The following is an 18,082-nucleotide window of genomic DNA, read 5'->3' as shown; positions in this document are numbered from 1 at the left end:
TCAACCCTTAGCATGCTAGTGTGATCCCTTGCCTAAGAACCACTTCTTTAGCTTGAATTAAGTCATTAGCACCTTGCATGTACGTAAAGTTTGCAACTTTACGTAAGAAGTATGCCCTAGGAGCTTAGATCTGCAATATGGAGCCTTTGCATGACTTAAAAAGCATCTGTATGGTTGAAGGATTGAAGGGACTCGGCGAGTCGCAAGGCCGACTCGGGGAGTCATATGAAGACAGTCATGTACTCGACGAGTTGGATGAACAGCTCGGCAAGTCCGATGAAGATTGCCTTGGCTCGGCGAGTCAGTCGAATGACTCAGCGAGTCGGCTAGGGTTTTTCTTTTCCCAAACCTTTGGACACGCATGAACTCGGCGAGTTATAGGGGAACTCGACGAGTCAACCTAGGATTTCACGACTTCTCGAGTTCAGGAAGGACTCGACGAGTCGGGTCAACATGGACTGTTGACTTTGACTGTGGACGTTGACTTTGACCAAGGGTTGACCAGTTGACCTCTGGGGGTATTTTGGTAATTTGGAAATTTATGAAAAAGGATTTTATGGTAACTTTAGGTGGAGGAGTTCGTGTTGGTGATTCTGATGGGTTTTCAGCATTCTAACACTCCTATGGTGTACATGCAACCCTAGAAACCTTGGATCTATGTTTGACTAAGATACATGCAAATAATTATTTTTCCAAGGTTCTTATCCTAACTAGCATGGCATGGGGTACTTGAATCAAATAAAACTAGTAGATTGCTTGGAGTTTGAGAGCCTAGCACCAATAATGTGGATGCCTCAAATGGAAGTCACAAATCACCACAAACTTGGAAACTTGAGAGAATAGTCACAAACTTCTTGAAATCGGCCCTCTTAGTTTATACACATCAACTAGTGCAATTTCAAGAACCAAAGTCTCCTTTATATAGTGTGGTGGATTAGGGTTACATCCATGTAAACCCTAATACCCATGTCTTTTCATTTCCATGAGATCCATGGGTTAAAGCTCCATGGAGTATCCATGGACTTTCCATGCAAGCCTAGCCCATTCCAAATAAGCATTAGCCCACACTATATAAATACAAGAGCCCATATTTAATTAGTCATACTTTTGATCTCTAAATTAATTCTAAATTAATTATAGATCAACACTAATTAAATAATATGATTTTATATTAATATATTAGAACTTATAATATATTAATAAATCATAACTTATACTATTATCAAAAGATTATCCGTAAATTGTTCGGGTGAAGTGCAAACCAAATGGACCATGCCGGGTCGGGTCAAGTACATACCAAATATAGTTATGGACTTAGACACTATATCCAATAGTCTCCCACTTGGATAAGTCTAATAACTATAGTTGCAAGTATGACTTCAGGAACCGATCAGCAATCGTAGCTCTTTAAACTCTGTTGAACTATGAAGCGCCATTTTAGATAAGTGATCATATAATCCTCTATTCTAGATATCAGCCGGACAAATACATGGAACATGGTCTTGCTTATTGTCCATCATTTGTTTCCCGATTTCTGATTTGTTTGACATAGAACTTAACTGAACACATCAATTTAGTTCTGACCGGGCCCGGTACATAGGTCAAAACAAAATCATCGAGGGGCCCAGATATCGCTTCTAATCCTAGAAGGAACAGATAAACTTCGACTCATATGTTTTCTCTACTACTTGTTGAACTACACACAAAGGCACGGTTTATAACATCGAGTTACCAATGCGTTTTCGTGCAATCAATGCATAACCAACTCATAGGCAACAAATCATATCTCTAGGTTTGAAGACTTATATGATATTACCGTCTCACGATCACTCGAGATAAATTCCATGAAGTGATACAAGTGAGCGTGGGTTGAATCCAATACTCAGAACTTATGAGCACTCATGAGTGCTGTAGCCCCGCTTTGTCTAACATATTAGACCTCTACAAGCCAACCCATGACAGTCTTGATTCATATCTACTTCCAACATATGACCGACTGTGGAGAGTTTGAATAATATGATATAAACCATAACATAATTATTCTGGAAGTCAAAACATGCAAAAAGAAATAATAGTAAACGATTGACAAGAGATAGCAACACTTTACTCATAAATAATAGCTTTTATTTATCATCAAATGTCAATTACATTTTACAAATTTCAAGATTATCTAACTACTAAAACTAATATCATCCTTCAGCCCTATGCTCCGAGCATGCTGGAGATGCTTAGCCCAAGTCAGTCCCTTCGTGAGGGGATCTGCTGGGTTCTCATCCGATGATACCCTCTTTGCCACGAGGATTCCTTCTTCTATTCGATGTCTGAAGAAGTGATATTTTCTGTCAATGTGTCTGGATCTCCCATGATCTCTTGGTTCCTTGGCTACGGCAACCGAACTATTGTTGTCACAGAAAATCTCCATTGGCTCCTTTATAGCTGGTACAACTCCAAGGTCTCCGATGAAGTTATTTAGCCATATAGCCTCCTTTGCTGCCTCGCTTGCTGCTATATACTCTGATTCACAAGTGGAATCAGCCACTGTCTCCTGCTTGGAACTTTTCCAAGTAATTTCCCCTCCGTTTAGAGTAAAGACCCAGCCCGACTGAGAGCGGAAATTATCCCTGTCAGTCTGAAAGCTAGCATCACTGTACCCAACAACTCTCAAGTCGTCACTGCTACCGAGGGTAAAGACCCAGTCCTTAGTCCTCCGTTGGTACTTGAGGATATTCTTTACCGCAGTCCAGTGTGCCTTGCCAAGGTTCCCCTGATACCTGCTAACCATGCTCAAAGCAAAGGCTACATCAGGTCGAGTACACGTCATAGCATACATGATCGATCCTACAGCTGAAGCATAAGGTATTCGACTCATTTCTGCTATCTCAGCCTCAGTACTAGGGCTTTGTGTCTTACTCAATCTGGCATTACTCTGGATGGGTAACTCTCCTTTCTTGGATTTATGCATGTTGAACCTTTTCAACACTTTGTCCACATAGGTGCTTTGACTAAGTCCAATTAGTCTTTTACTCCTGTTTCTCAAAATCCTTATCCCTAGGATATAGGCAGCTTCTCCAAGGTCCTTCATAGCGAAACACTTCCCAAGCCAGGACTTTACTTCCTGCAGGGTTGGGATGTCATTTCCTATGAGTAGTATGTCATCCACATACAGTACCAAAAAGCTGACTATACTCCCACTAGCCTTGATATAGACACAAGATTCATCTTCACTCCTTGAAAAGCCAAATTCTTTGACTTTCTCATCAAAGCAAAGATTCCATCTGCGAGGTGCCTGTTTTAATCCATAAATGGATTTCTTGAGCTTACACACTCTGCTGGGGTACTCTGTACTGACAAAACCCTTTGGCTGAACCATGTAAACATCTTCAGCCAACTTTCCATTAAGGAAAGCGGTTTTGACATCCATTTGCCATATTTCATAATCATGAAATGCAGCAATGGCTAACAGAACCCTAATAGACTTAATCTTGGCCACTGGTGAAAAGGTCTCATCATAATCAACTCCCGGAGTTTGAGAATAACCCTTTGCAACCAGTCGTGCCTTATAAGTGTGTACATTACCATCCATGTCGGTCTTCTTCTTGAAGATCCATTTGCACCCAACTATCTTACGATCAGGTACATTGTCAACCAAGTTCCAAACTTGATTGTCATACATGGACTGTATCTCGCTATCCATAGCCTCTTTCCATTTAGCAGCCTCAGGGCCTGCCATGGCTTCCGTGTAGCTGTTAGGCTCATCCAGATTTACCAGTGTGTTATCACTGATAAGTGTCTCACCTTCTGCAGTAATATGAAAACCATAATAATGCTCAGGTGCATTCCTAACTCTGGTGGAACGCCTCAGAGGTATAGATTCTTCAGTCGGCTCAACAGGAGTTTCCTCCTCAGGTTGAGGGCTAGGGTTTGAGGTTCCTTCACCACTTGACTCTTGAATTTCCTCAAGGTCAATTTGCCTCCCACTGTCTCCTTGGCTCATGAATTCTCTCTCTCGAAAGAATCCTCTTCTTGCTACAAAGACCACATTATCACTGGGTCTGTAGAAGATGTAACCAAAGGATTTCTGTGGGTAGCCGATGAAAATACACCTTTCGCTTTGGGGTTCGAGCTTATCGTGAGTCTCACGTCTCACGAAAGCCTCGCAACCCCAAATCTTGATGTGGTGTAGATTGGGAACTTTTCCAGTCCACACCTCGTGAGGTGTTTTGACAACCTTCTTTGTAGGGACTAGATTAAGGATATGGGTGGCAGTCTCTAAGGCATACCCCCAAAATGAGATTGGTAGCGAAGCTAGACTCATCATGGAACGAACCATGTCCAACAAGGTCCGATTGCGCCTCTCAGTTACACCATTCAACTGTGGTGTCCTAGGAGGTGTCAATTGTGAGACAATCCCACATTCCTTAAGATAGTCAAGGAACTCAGTACTAAGATACTCACCACCACGATCGGATCGAAGCATCTTAATGTTCCTGCCCAACTGATTCTCCACTTCTTGCTTAAACTCTTTGAATTTCTCAAAGGTTTCTGACTTATGCTTGATTAGGTAGACATATCCATATCTACTAAAATCATCAGTAAAAGTCAAATAGAACCGATTAGCATCTCTTGTGGCGGTTATGAAGGGTCCACACACATCCGTGTGTATGAGGTCCAACAAACCTTCACCCCTAGCACAAGTACCAGTAAAAGGTAACTTTGTCATTTTACCAAGCAAACAAGATTCACAACTATCATCTGACTTTAGGTCAAATGACTCTAAGACTCCATCCTTTTGGAGTTGGCCTATGCGTTTCTTGCTTACATGTCCAAGACGACAATGCCATAAGGATGCTTTATCTAAGCTAGTGGAATAGTTAATACACAATACATTATTTCCTAGATTATCTACAACAGATACAGTTTCATACACGCCATCACAAGGTAATGCTTTAAAATAAAGAACATTATTAAAGAAAGCATCAATACTACCATTATTATTATCAAAATAAAAGGTAAAACCTTGTTTATACAATGCATGAAAGGAAATAACATTTCTTGCCATTTCTGGCGAATAATAACATTTATTCAAATCTAATGTAAACCCACTATTTAGCACTAATGAATAAACTCCTATCTTGGTGACAGGTGAAGCTTTCCTGTTTCCCATGATCAAGTTTATCTTTCCCTGCTCCACATTCTCACTTCTTTTTAGTCCCTGCAAATCACAACATATGTGAATACCACAACCTGTATCAAGGACCCAAGACTTAGAATGAGGTGAGTTATTAGACAATATAGTGTATATACCTGCATGGTTGGGTTTTACTTTCCCATCCTTCAAATCTTGCTGGTACTTTGGGCAGTTTCGCTTCCAGTGCGACTTTTCATGGCAATAGAAGCATTCAGCCTCATTAGGGTTAGCAGAAGGAGTGACAAAACCTTTCTTGGTTTTGCTTGAAGAGGAGCCTTCAAGGGTCTTACCCTTGGTACCCTTAGAAGAGTTCTTTCTCTTATTCCCTTTGCCATGACCGATTGCCAAGACATTGGCCGCAGTTGGAGTAGGAGTAGGAGTAGTAACAACCGACTTACCCTTTAGACCACTTTCGGCGGTCTTCAAGAGTCCTTGAAGTTTGCTGAGGGTGACTTCTTCCTTGTTCATGTGATATGTCATGCGGAATTGATCATAACACGATGGCAAGGAGTGCAAAATGATGTCTATTGCTAACTCCTCAGGGAAGTTCACATTCAGCTTCAGTAAACGGTCCACATACCTTTGCATTTTCTGCACGTGGCCCGTGATGGGTTCACCATCCTTCATTCGGGTTGTTATCATGGAGGAGATTATTTCATATCGCTCTTGACGAGCATTTTGATGGTAGCGGTCCATCAAGTCCTGGTGCATCTCAAAAGGATAATAGTCCTCATAGGACTTTTGGAGCTCGGCTGTCATGGTGGCCATCATGATGCATGCCACTTTTGTAGCATCTCTTTCATGTACCTCATATTCAGCAAGCGCTTCAGGAGTAGCAGTTGGCTCGGGTACCTTCAGCTCCTTATCGAGAACATATTCTTTGTTCTCATACCGAGTGACCATCCTGATGTTTCTGATCCAATCTCTAAAGTTGGACCCATCAAAGATGACTCTCCCACAAAGATTCATGAGAGAGAAGGAGCTAGTAGGGTTTGAGCCAGAAGCATTGTTATTGGAAGACATCTGAAAAGAAGCGGGAATAGATTAGATTAGATATAGAGATAATCCTTAACAAAACACCCAAATGTAATATTAAGGCTAGGACCCAACACAATATTTTATAACTTAGAAGAGGGATGCCGTAATCTAAGCTATAAGATATTTGAAGGTAGGTGAATGACGATTCACCAATTTCCACCATGAAAAACGAAATATTTAATTAGGTTTTAATTGGTTTAGAAACTCCTAGATTCTTTGAGATTCATTGAACTTTCTTCAATGGCATGTTTCAATCTCGAGTGTGCCCTTCAAGTTTTGTGACTGGGATGCCGAGGATCACAAAACAAGGTGTGAAGTAACCATGCAAATTACTTGGTACCCTTAATGTATTACCCCTCAATCGATGTGCCGGTTAACCACACACGCTCCATCGATACTATGATAAACATTAAGTCACCCTTTACCTACCTTGTTAAGTTTAAGTTAGTGTGCCGGTTAACCACACACGCCCCACTAACGACTTAAACAAAGTGTAAAGTGTAATTTCATAGATTAGCACCTTATTCACATTTTCCTAAAATAACTAAGATTGGGAATTCAATAAAGTTTAGTTACTTTAGTATTATCATTATACTTTTAATGAGAATTTATAAGTCCTTGTCCTACCCGTTCGGCTAACGACCCTCCACCGATCAAGGAAGCGGTGGGTGAGAGTGGACACCCATTAAGTTGCCATTTTATAGGCAACAACCTTATACCCCCCTTATAGACCGGCTTCGTGAATGAGGCGTACTAGCGGTAAGACGACTTGATCTTATACATATATAAATATTATTAAACTTATAATATTATAAAGTATAAGGGTTGAATTTTAACTTTTAAAATTCTAGGGGTTGGAACTAAAGTTTTTAATATGACTTTACATGTTCCAAAACTTGAGGGCAAGTTTTGTAAACTTTCAAAACTTTTCATTTCTCATAACTTATGAGTTAATGGTTATTAAAAATGAAGACTCTTCATTTTTTGTAACCTATGTGTTCTTTTAATGGTTATTTATAAATGTGACTTTTGGTTATCCATAACTTAAGAACTAGTTATGGACTCCATTAAAACACATAAAGATCAAGAATTAATCTAATCAATTATTAGCACATAATTTCTATGATCTTCTAAACTCATATGTTTATGAATGTTCATATCAAAAATTTCAAGAATCGTAAGTACATATACAAAATTTGAAATTTTGAAACGAGCTTTTGAACAAAACATCGATTTTCAAGTTTTTTTTTTTTTTTTTTTTTTTTTTTTTTTTTTTTTGCATCAAGTATCAAATAAACAAACCAGGCTCTGATACCACTGATGGGTTTTCAGCATTCTAACACTCTTATGGTGTACATGCAACCCTAGAAACCTTGGATCTATGTTTGACTAAGATACATGCAAATAATTATTTTTCCAAGGTTCTTATCCTAACTAGCATGGCATGGGGTACTTGAATCAAATAAAACTAGTAGAATTACTTACCTTGTAGTAGTAGTTGATTGCTTGGAGTTTGAGAGCCTAGCACCAATAATGTGGATGCCTCAAATGGAAGTCACAAATCACCACAAACTTGGAAACTTGAGAGAATAGTCACAAACTTCTTGAAATCGGCCCTCTTAGTTTACACACATCAACTAGTGCAATTTCAAGAACCAAAGCCTCCTTTATATAGTGTGGTGGATTAGGGTTACATCCATGTAAACCCTAATACCCATGTCTTTTCATTTCCATGAGATCCATGGGTTAAAGCTCCATGGAGTATCCATGGACTTTCCATGCAAGCCTAGCCCATTCCAAATAAGCATTAGCCACACTATATAAATACAAGAGCCCATATTTAATTAGTCATACTTTTGATCTCTAAATTAAATCTAAATTAATTATAGATCAACACTAATTAAATAATATGATTTTATATTAATATATTAGAACTTATAATATATTAATAAATCATAACTTATACTATTCTCAAAAGATTATTCGTAAATTGTCCGGGTGAAGTGCAATCCAAATGGACCATGCCGGGTCGGGTCAAGTACATACCAAATATAGTTATGAACTTAGACACTATATCCAACAGATTCGAGAGTTGAGCTTATCACTTCAGTGCGACATTTGGGAGGTGAGTTCTCCTCCCTATATCAACAGGGTCTACGGCACCAAGGCCGACCCTTTATGATTTACATCCTGGTTTAGGATGGTTGCTATGCTAGATTTCATCCTGGTTTAGGATGGTTGCTATGTTAGATTTCATCCTGGTTTAGGATGGTTGTTATGCTAGAGATCGGTTAGATCGGTATCCTGGTTATAGGATGGTTGTCATGTTAGTGATCTGTTAGATCTGCATGTTTACTTGCTTATATGTATGTGCACATGTTTGTTGGTTTAGGGAAAGGGTTGAGGTAGGTCCTGCTGTGTGCAGTAGGCCAAGACACCCTGGGCGGACCGGGTAGACTGCAGGCCCGGGCCGGGAAAATCTAGTCAGGCCGAAGGCCCAGCGAGCGGTCTGGATAGGCTGAAGGCCCCGAGGAGGGCGGTACAGACGTGCCGAGGGCTCGGAGAGCGGTCCAGATAGACTGAGGACCGGGATTCGGTCCAGTCAGACTGATGGCTCATTATGCATGATGTTTGCTTATATGTTATATGATACGATTATGACTGTATGGCGTTGGTATTTTCGGGGGTAACTCACTAAGCCTTCGAGCTTACATTTATCGATTATTGTTTCAGGTACTTCTGATGATCGCGGGAAGGCGAAGGCGTGATCGTACCGCTCCTCACATTTTACGATTTTATGATTTGATTCTGGGATACTTTGACAACATACTATTTTGAAAACAAGTGTGTAATAATCATGTGTTTTGAAATTTTTTAAAAGTTTTAAATTGGCTCGAATTTTATGGATGTTACAAGTTGGTATCAGAGCCTTGGTTTGAGTGAATTGGAGGAAACACTCGCGTGTCTGCAGTCTCAAACTGAGGACAAGATTTTAAAACGATTTTCTTAAAACGTTTTCAAAATAATAAAGGAGGATGCAGGTGTACGATCAGTCGGAGCTCGCGGATAGACCCCGAAATACCTTACGGATTATTTGAGTTATGAGATATGATTAGAACAAAATGCTAGTACTAGGCTAGGGATCTTCAGGAATTGCATGATAGAATTGCCTGATTATATGATGCCTGGTAGCCTAGGGTTTCCTTATATGAAATTGACATCATTACTGTAGTTGCTTAGTGTATGCATCACGGCTGTACATAATTAAGATCTTATAGCCTGAGAATGTTTGGTTTGGCATACACGAGTGCTGCAGGGTTGGTGGAAGTTTCATGGATGGGTAGGTTGTTTGGGATGAGTCCGCCGACTACGAGATATTTAGCCTTACTCTAGGAGTGAGGCTTGAGCGCTCGCTATGATTATTGTTGGGGCGTTGTGATGATACTTGAGACAAATATGGGTAGGTGTGGAAGGTAGTATGGGCCCATACTACTGAAAGCACAGGATCCATACGCGTAGCAAGGAAGTCACAACCCCTAGGGTTTTGTCGGGAGTTGGTTCCCAGTTCTTTGTATGGACTATCTGATACTTTGTGTTATGTTTCAGAATAGTGATGACCAGGCGCTTGGTGACTGGATCCGGTTCGAGATCAGGATCAGGAGAGGGAGAGGGCGGACAGGGGGCGCCGACAGCTCCCAAGACGATCAACCAAATGAGGCCAGATGAGATGGACGACAGGATCCGGGAGATCCTGCATGATGAGGTTGCTGCTTTGTTCCGGGCCGAGTTGTCTGTTCGGGTCTATTAAGACCGCTATGGTGGAGTATTTCGATGATCGATATGCAGCCCTCACTGAGGCGGCTGCCGCAGCAGCTACAACAGCTGTATCGGCGGGCTTTTCAGTATCGAAACTTCGACAACACGAAGCCCCCTACTTTTGATGGGACTCAGGACCCCATCAAAGCCATGAGGTGGCTGTCTGACGTGGAGGGATGTTTCTTCACATGCTTATGTCCTACTAACCAGAAGGTCAGATGTGCCCTGAACTTGCCGAGGTTCGGGGCAAAGGACTGGTGGAGGTTGATGACTGGGTCGTATTCAGACGAGCAGAGAGCTGCTGTTACTTGGGAGCAGTTCAGGGATATGTTCCGTGCTCGCTACATTCCTCGAGTCGAGCGGGAACGGTTAGCTCAGGAGTTTTTGGAGTTGAGACAGAATCAGGAGACGGTGACGGAGATCACCCGTATGTTCACTGAGAGGGCGATGTTCTGCCCGGAGTTTGCTTCTGAGCAAGCTCAGATAACTCGTTATCTGAGCATGCTCAAGACGGATATTCGACAGTTTGTGGCGACTCAGCGTTGTGATACGCTTCTGGAGTTGTAGGAGGCCGCCAGGCAGCGGGAGCTTGAGATTGAGTTACAGCTGAGAGAGCAGGGTCGGGCCCCGACACAGACCCAGCCGGCGCCAAAGCGGTCTAAGATCGCTGATTCCAGGACAGGGGGACATCAGGGCCGCACTTGTGGCAAGTGCGGAAAGGGGCACACGGGGGTTTGTAGGTCTGGTAGCGGATGCCGCAAATGCGGCCAGGAGGGGCATTTTGCGAGACGGCCCCAGTTCAGGATATGAGGATCTGCTACCACTGCCATCAGGTTCGTCACGTGAAGACCAACTGTCCACAGCTCGCATCCAGGCCGGCACAGGCTCCACCGCCGTCTACATTGAGGATTACTGACGGGATTCAGGGTCGAGCAGTGCCCCCGAGGGCCCAGGGGCGTGCTTTCCAGCTTAACGCGGAGGAGGCCAGGGCAGCACCAGATGTGGTTGCTGGTATGTTTCTATCCTCTATCTCATTTATTATATCTGTTTTATGCTTATCCGTTGTACCTGTGATTAGGTACGTTTTTAGTGAACTCCTTGCCTGCTTTGGTTCTATTTGACTCGGGGGAAAGTCGGTCTTTCGTATCTCTGACTTTTAGTAGGGAGGTTGGTGTGCCAATGGGCGAGCTAGAGTGTCCGTTGCGAGTCTCTATCGCTAACGAACACAGTGTTTCTGCTTCTTCGGTCTATCGAGGGTGCGAGTTAGAGATCTTCGGAGTGTTCTTTCCGATAGATTTGGTACCGATTCCCATGGGGGAGGTATGCATGATCGTAGGAATGGATTGTCTTAGCCGTTTTGGTGCCCTGATAGATTGCAAGGGTCAGCGAGTTGTAGTTCGAACCCCAAGTGGGGGAGAACTGATTTTCTATGGCAAGGGCACCAGGTTAGGTTCAGGGTTCTGTTCAGCTGCCAGGGCTCGGCAGTACATTCAGCACGGATGTGCGGGTTATCTAGCGTACGTGGTAGATACGCGGAGCAGAGAACATGTTTCAGTTTCAGAGGTTCCGGTGGTCAGGGAGTTTGCTGACGTGTTCCCGGAGGAGTTACCCGGAGTACCTCCGGAGAGGCAGGTCGAGTTCAGGATTGACCTAGTGCCAGGCGTGGCCCCTATCGCCAAGGCGCCGTACCGGTTGGCACCACCAGAGATGCAGGAACTGTCATCACAGCTGCGGGAACTGCTGGGTAAGCAGTTCTTTCGACCTAGCAGTTCCCCATAGGGAGGACCGATACTCTTCGTCAGGAAGAAGGATGGTTTGCACCGGATGTGCATTGATTACCGGGAGTTGAACAAGTTAACGGTGAAAAACCATTATCCACTCTCAAGGATAGATGATCTTTTCGATCAATTATAGGGCGCGTCTTGGTTTTCCCAGATAGACTTGAGGTCTGGGTATCATCAGGTCAGGGTCAGAGAGGAGGACGTGGAGAAGACCGTGTTCCGAACTCGTTATGGACATTACGAGTTCGTGGTGATGCCGTTTGGGCTCACCAACGCACCAGCAGTATTCATGGACCTGATGAATCGGGTCTGCAGACCGATGCTCGATCGCTCGGTCATAGTGTTTATCGACGATATCTTGGTGTATTCCAAGACCCGAGAGCAGCATGAGGAGCATCTGCGGGATTTATTGGGAGTTCTGAGGCGAGAACGGCTTTATGCTAAGTTCTCGAAATGCGAGTTTTGGTTACGAGAGGTCCAGTTCCTGGGGCACCTCGTTAACCAGGATGGGATTTTGGTCGACCCGGCCAAAATCGAGGCGGTCATGCAGTGGGAGGTTTCGAAGTCTCCCTCAGATATCAGGAGTTTTCTGGGATTGGCAGGGTACTACCGGAGATTCATACAGGAGTTCTCCAAGATTTCATTACCCCTCACTCGTCTGACGAGGAAGGGGGTGGATTTCCGGTGGGGCCCTGAGCAGCAGAGGGTGTTTGAGACCCTCCGTCAGCGTTTGTGTGAGGCTCCAGTTTTGACACTCCCGGAGGGAGTCGAGGATTTTGTGGTATTCTGTGATGCATCCATCATAGGTTTAGGGGCGGTCCTCATGCAGAGAGGACGAGTGATAGCCTACGCATCGCGACATCTGAAGCCCCATGAGACGAGATACCCTACGCATGATTTAGAGCTGGGAGCGGTGGTGTTCGCTCTCAAGATATGGAGGCATTACCTATATGGGGTCCGTTGTACCATTTACACGGATCACAAGAGCTTGAGACATATCATGGATCAGCCGAACCTGAACATGAGGCAGCACAGGTGGCTGGATGTAGTCAAGGACTACGATTGCGAGATCCTTTACCACCATGGTAAAGAGAATGTGGTTACGAATTCCTTGATCCGCAAGTCAGCTGGGTCTTCCACCCCAGCGATATGTATGAGGATAGCAGTGGATTCCTCGCTTGTGAGTTTGATCAGAGACGCTCAGGTGGAGGATATGCGACCAGAGAATTGGAAACTGGAGAGGATCAGGGGAGAGAGCGCCCGGTTTGTGCAGGATAGCCGGGGGTTGTTGACCCGATGCGGTCGGGTATGGGTTCTGATGACTGGTGGGGTCAGACAGACGGTCATGGAGGAGGCTCATAAGTCTCACTTCTCCATTCACCCGGGGGCCACCAAGATGTACCGGATTTGAGTTTGAGCTACTGGTGGCCGTGCATGAAGCGAGAGGTCTCTTGGTACGTCGAGAGGTGCTTGACCTGTAGGATGGTCAAGGCCAAGCATCAGAGGCCGCATGGCAAGCTGCAGCCCCTGGAGATCCCCATGTGGAAATGGGAACAGATCACGAAGGATTTTATTACCAAGTTGCCGAGAACGGCGAAGGGGCTTGATGCTATATGGGTCATCGTCGATCGATTGACCAAGAGTGCCCATTTCTTGGCCATACGGGAGAGCTCATCGGCCGAGAAATTGGCCGACGTGTACGTCCGCGAGATCGTGGCTCGCCATGGGGTTCCGGTCTCCATTGTCTCCGACCGGGATGTTCGGTTTACCTCCCATTTCTGGCAGAAGTTCCACGAGGAGCTGGGCACGCGGTTGCACTTCAGCACAACATTTCACCCCCAGACAGACGGTCAGAGCAACCAGACTATTCAGACCCTCGAGGACATGTTGAGGGAGTGTGTCATTGATTTCGGTGGGAGCTGGGATTCCCACCTACCGCTTGCGGAGTTCGCCTACAACAACAGCTACCATTCTAGCATTGGCGCTCAGCCGTTCGATCTTTTGTACAGGCGGAGATGTCGCACCCCGGTTTCTTGGGGTGAGGTCGGACACAGGGTGATGGGTCGGACGGAGGTAGTCTTGCAGACTACCGAGAAGATTCAATAGATTAGGCAGCGGCTGCAGACCGCTCAGAGTCGGCAGAAGAGTTACGCCGACCGGCGTCGATCCGAGTTAGAATTTCAGGTCGGTGATATGGTACTCCTGAAGGTCTCGCCCTGGAAGGGTGCGATCCACTTCAGGAAGAGGGGAAAATTGGGCCCCCGATATATTGGGCCGTTCAGGATCATTGCCAGGGTTGGCAAGGTGGATTACAGGCTAGAGCTACCGGAGGAGCTTAGTCGGATCCACAACACTTTCCACGTTTCGCAGCTGCGAAAGTGCATTCTGGATCAGGAGACGGTGATGTCGCTGGATGATATTCAGGTCGATGAGCGCCTGAATTACGTGGAGAGGCCTGTGGCCATACTGGAGAGAAAGATGAAGATTCTGAGGAACAAGGAGATACCGTTGGTGAAGGTGCAATGGGAGCATCGTAGGGGGTCCGAGTGGACGTGGGAGCCAGAGGCAGAGATGCGGGAGCACTATCCGGAGCTGTTCGCCGCGGCAGATTTTGAGGACGAAGTCTAGTTCAAGTGGGGGAGAATTGTAACACCCCGACTCATAGGTATAAACTTTCAATCATGTATTTCCAACTTTTTAGGTCGACTCGACGAGTTGGATGCCCTGACTCGCCGAGTAGGCACGATTTTGGTCGCGGGTCTTAAGTGACCGACTCGACGAGTCGGAAACGGACTCGACGAGTAGGTGCTGAAGGATGAAAACCTAATTTCTGGGGTTTCACACCCTATTTAAAGGATCATTAGCCTCTTTTGGCCTCCCCTCACCGTCCCCTTGAGCTCTGAAACCCTAATTCGTCTGTGTGCCCCATTTAGTGTGGTTTTTCAAGTTGGAAGGAGCATTTTGTTGCAAGGAGCTTGAAGATCAGGAAGTGTGAGACAAGGAACGTGTGTAGATCTGAAGTCTACCCCAGCTTAGCATCATTTGAAGGTATCAAGTCTTTACCTTGACCTTCTCTTAGTTAGATCCTTCTATGTTTGAGTTTTGGGGCCATTTGGCATTTTGGTGCTTCATTTGAGTGGTGAACCAAGATCTGAAGTTGCAACTTCAGATCTAGGCTCATCTTGGCCCTTACAATCATAAAGTCTCAGCCTTTAGCATGCTAGTGTGATCCCTTGCCTAAGAACCACTTCTTTAGCTTGAATTAAGTCATTAGCACCTTGCATGTACGTAAAGTTTGCAACTTTACGTAAGAAGTATGTCCTAGGAGCTTAGATCTGCAATATGGAGCCTTTGCATGACTTAAAAAGCATATGTATGGTTGAAGGATTGAAGGGACTCGGCGAGTCGCAAGGTCGACTCGGCGAGTCATATGAAGATAGTTATGTACTCGACGAGTTGGATGAACAGCTCGGCGAGTCCGATGAAGATTGCCTTGGCTTGACGAGTCAGTCGAATGACTCAGCGAGTCGGCTAGGGTTTTTCTTTTCCCAAACCTTTGGACACGCATGAACTCGGCGAGTTATAGGGGAGCTCGACGAGTCAACCTATGATTTTACGACTTCTCGAGTTCAGGAAGGACTCGACGAGTCGGTGAACTACACTCGACGAGTCAGGTCAACATGGACTGTTGACTTTGACTGTGGACGTTGACTTTGACCAAGGGTTGACCAGTTGACCTCTGGGGGGTATTTTGGTAATTTGGAAATTTATGAAAAAGGATTTTATGGTAACTTTAGGTGGAGGAGTTCGTGTTGGTGATTCGAGAGTTGAGCTTATCACTTCAGTGCGACATTTGGGAGGTGAGTTCTCCTCCCTATATCAACAGGGTCTACGGCACCATGGTCGGCCCTTTATGATTTACATCCTGGTTTAGGATGGTTGCTATGTTAGATTTCATCCTGGTTTAGGATGGTTGCTATGTTAGATTTCATCCTGGTTTAGGATGGTTGTTATGCTAGAGATCGATTAGATCGATATCCTGGTTATAGGATGGTTGTCATGTTAGTGATCTGTTAGATCTGCATGTTTACTTGCTCATATGTATGTGAACATGTTTGTTGGTTTAGGGAAAGGGTTGAGGTAGGTCCTGCTGTGTGCAGTAGGCCAAGACACCCTGGGCGGACCGGGTAGACTGTAGGCTTGGGCCGGGCAAATCTAGTCAGGCCGAAGGCCCAACGAGAGGTCCGGATAGGCTGAAGGCCCCGAGGAGGGCGGTCCAGACGTGCCGAGGGCTTGGAGAGCGGTCCAGATAGACTGAGGACCGGGATTCGGTCCAGTCAGACTGATGGCTCATTATGCATGATGTTTGCTTATATGTTATATGATATGATTATGACTGTATGTCGTTGGTATTTTCGGGGTAACTCACTAAGCCTTTGAGCTTACATTTATCAATTATTGTTTCAGGTACTTCTGATGATCGCGGGAAGGCGAAGGCGTGATCGTACCGCTCCTCACATTTTACGATTTTATGATTTGATTCTGGGATACTCTGACAACATACTATTTTGAAAACAAGTATGTAATAATCATGTGTTTTGAAATGTTTTAAAAGTTTTAAATTTGCTCGAATTTTATGGATGGTACATCTCCATCAGGTCTCAAAATTTTAGTTCCCTGTACTTTTTGATTTTATTAAGTTAATAAATATTTTCAATGTTCTTTATTGAATAACAGTCGTCTGATCATATCTGAACAAAAATTTTTCTTTAGATTTTTGCTTTTTTCCTAATACAGAATGGATAGGATGATATGAGTTGTAGTTTTATCTTTTGAATGAAGTTCTGTAGTCAATAAAGTAGCTATGTATATATGAAAAATAGAAAAATACAACAATAGGACAATATTATCTAAGCATTAATGGATTGCAAACTTTAACGGATTTGGGGTGAAACTTATTGAAACTTCAATGTTGATGGCTCTATAGCTTTAACATGCATGAGGTAAATGTACATACTAAATTATCATTTTAATCTCTTCGATTTTCATATATAAATTTTAATTTCAACTATATGTCGATAAAAAAGAAATGGATGTTGCTATTTTATGCAAACATTTATTGCAAATGTGTAAGTGGTGCTATTGTCGAACATATAAGTTTAATTGAGAAAATCACCTTGTATGTCCTATATTTATGTTATGTTTCTACGTTCATATTATTTTCCTGTTGTACACCAAGGAACAATTCCAAAAACAAACAAATTTGGTTTATTCAATCGAAACTAACATATACGCTATTAGTGAATTAATTGCATAAAAAGCAATGGTATTTTTGTTAAGTTAACAAAATTTGCACCCTTTTTAATCACTTACATAATGTGGTATTTGGGATTATGAAATCACGCAGACAAAATGAGAAGATTAAGAGTAAGATATTTTTTTTTCTTCAGAAACCCTTTATTAAATGCATTACAAATTACGGTAACCACATTTTAGTAAGTTTAGATGTAGTAAATTATTTGCATAAAAAAATAATTGTCTCTAAAACTAATTTTAAGAAAAAATTATTTGGACATGTCGATTAGCGCGGGTAAACGGCTAATATATATATATATATATATATATATATATATATATATATATATATATATATATATATATATATATATATATATATAAGGTGAGGTTCAATAGAGAACCATAATTAACCAATGAACCAAAGAACCAATCTTTTTTTTCAACTTTTACAACTTATTTTTTATCAAAAAAAAAAAAACTAAAAATACATAAATTTATAACTTTTTATCCTTTTTCCAATTATATCAAATTCAAATTTTTTTTTTTACGTCAAATTCACAATGTGAATCTTTGAAAATTCACAACGTGAATCCGGATTCACACAGTGAATCCGAAAAATATTTTTCACATTCACAATGTTAATATATGAATTTAGATATTTTTAGATTTTTTTTTCGATAAAGAATAAGCTATAGAAATTGAAAAAAAGATTTGGTTCCTTGAAGAACCAATAATTATTGTTCTCTATTGAACTTTTCCATATATATATATATATATATATATATATATATATATATATATATATATATATATATATGTTTGGGTTATGACATCAAAATCCTAGCAGTTCTAATATCAACTAACCCCACCCTCAAGAAAGTGATGGTGCAACAACTTAAACCAAAACCCGAACATCTGTCAATATGTACAGTCATTTGATCCATACCCATGACGAACCCGG

Source organism: Lactuca virosa, chromosome 7 (genome assembly GCF_052849685.1).
Source record: "Lactuca virosa cultivar CGN04683 chromosome 7, Lactuca_virosa_CGN04683_v6, whole genome shotgun sequence".
NCBI classification, from domain to species: domain Eukaryota; kingdom Viridiplantae; phylum Streptophyta; class Magnoliopsida; order Asterales; family Asteraceae; genus Lactuca; species Lactuca virosa.
The sequence above is the reverse complement of the archived record's forward strand: the minus strand, read 5'-3'. Positions refer to the sequence as shown.